Here is a 2,486-nt window from a genome sequence, read left to right on the forward strand (position 1 = left end):
CTTTCTTTCTTTCTTTCTTGTTTTCTTTCTTTCTTTCTTGTTTTCTTTCTTTCTTTCTTGTTTTCTTTCTTTCTTGTTTTCTTCCTTTCTTTCTTTCTTTCTTTCTTTCTTTCTTTCTTTCTTTCTTTCTTTCTTTCTTTCTTTCTTTCTTTCTTTCTTTCTTCTTTCTTTCCATAGAGAAAGAATATTTAAAGACAAGAGGTTGTCTGCATTGGCCTCTTATCAATTTGGTTTTGTCTGTAAGATAGTTTGATTGCAACTAGCAATAGCTATTGCTATTGTTGTGTCCTTTAGGATTTCAGTCTTCTGCTTTACTGTGTCCCATCTTTGTTTCTCAAGGCTCAAATTATCATTTTGACTTGCCTCTAAATTTGTAGTTTTCCAAATCCCTAAGAGATCAAAAGAGTACTGCATTTGTTTACACCCCAGTGTTGGCCTCTCATGTACACCATTGTTGATGTTTCTGAATGTGCTAGAAACACACTTCAAATTCTGCAGCACAAATATGAACTTGAATTAATTTACAAGGGAAAGAGAAGCAAAATCCAGCGCCTTTTTATTTCTTTAAAATACAAGCACACAGGGGCGCCTGGGTGGCTAAGTCGGTTAAGCGTCGGACTTTCGCTTAGGTCATGATCTCGCGGTTCATGGGTTCGAGCCCCGCGGCGGGCTCTGTGCTGACTGCCAGCTCAGAGCCTGGAGCCTGTTTCAGTCTGTGACTCCCTCTCTCTCTGACCCTCCCCTGCTTACGCTGTCTCTTTCTCTCTGTCCTAGAAATTAAAAAATAAATAAAATAAAATAAAATAAAATAAAATACAAGCACACAAACTGAGTTTGGATGAATTTTCACTGCCATTTTCAGTACCTATTGTATTTTCATAGAAAATTTGGATGGAGAGCTGACCTAGTAAATTTAAAGTTAATTTTTGTGATGTTTTTTCTAGCTGATATAGCACATAATAATACAGTGAAAACATGTAAACATTTCTTATTTTGTTTGGGAGAAAATAAAATATCAAACTTCAAAAAATGAAAGTCCTTGAGGTTGTAATAAGATGCATATTTCTGTTCCTATTATTTTTTATAGTAACTAAAATGTGTTTCTGTTTGTTAATTAATAATGATATTTTTACCTTTTTGATATAATATCTAAAATGTGGCATGTAATCATTACAACCACACTGGCCTTTTTTGAGTTTCTGTTTCTTGAACATGCCAAACATACCCTCCTCAGGTTCACTGCACTTGCTTTTCTCTTTATTTAAACTATGTCCCCGAGCCTGTCCCTGACTCCCTTCCTCGCTTATGAAAATGTCATTTTAACCACAAATTTTTTTAAATAGCTTATATATAATACTCTTAATTTCTATCTCTTTATCTTTGCTTTATATATCCTTTTCACTTACCACTCAACATAGTATATCTTTGTTATTTTGTACAATCCATCTGTTTGCCTTCCTTCCCCACCATTTTCTACTTACCAGCACCACGCACATCGCCATGTAGGATAAGCACAGTTGGCTGTTTTGTGTACGTCCGTATCCCCAAACCCTAAAACACAACTGGGACAATTTGTCAGCTCAATAATTTTTGTTAGATCACTAAAATAATAGCTACTTTAAAAATGTTTTATATTTAGGGACTCAGGGGTGGCTCAGTCAGTTGAGCATCTAACTCTTGACTTTGGCTCAGGTCCTGATCTCAGGGTTGTGGGATGGAGCCTAATGGGCTCTGTGTTGAAGGTGGAGCCTGTCTAAGTTCTCTCTTTCTCTCCCTCTGCCCCTCACCCCACTCACACTCTTGCCCTCTCTCTCTTTCTCAAATTAAAAAATGTATATATTTAAATATTTTAGCATGAACTTATGTATAAAGATCAAGATAACAAATTTACTCACTTCTAGAAACCTCAATTTTCATGTCATGTATTCTAAGTTGTGTAGAGCCTGTCAGATACCCTGGCCAACGGCATCTACCTCCATCCAACCTTAGTGAAAAATTCATATTTTAATTTTTGTGTTTATCCTTCTGTGTATGTTTTCTTAAATTTAAAACACATATCTGCATCCACCTAATGTATAGTACTCTCTTACATATTTTTCAACATTACAGAAATAGCATCGGGGTGCATATATCATTTGTTTTCTTCCCTGTACTTACTTTTCCCCTTCAACATTTTTAGACTTTATCAGATTGTTGTTGAAAATGGGTGCACCAGGGGCACCTGGGTGGCTTAGTTGGTTGAGCACCTGACTTCAGCTCATGAGTTCCAGCTCTGCACCAGCCTCACTGCTGTCAGTGAGCAGCTGCTTTGGATCATCTGTCTGTCTGTCTGTCTGTCTGTCTCTCTCTGACCTTCCCCTGCTCACTCACTCTTTCTTAAAAACAAATAAACATTAATAAAAAAAGGAAATGGTTGTACCAGCCTATAAAAGTATAAGTTCCTTTTGTTTCTCATCTTCTTGTTATTATCTGATTGTAATTTTGCC

This window comes from Hyaena hyaena, unplaced genomic scaffold (genome assembly GCF_003009895.1).
Source record: "Hyaena hyaena isolate Hyena2069 unplaced genomic scaffold, ASM300989v1 scaffold_1369, whole genome shotgun sequence".
Taxonomy (NCBI): domain Eukaryota; kingdom Metazoa; phylum Chordata; class Mammalia; order Carnivora; family Hyaenidae; genus Hyaena; species Hyaena hyaena.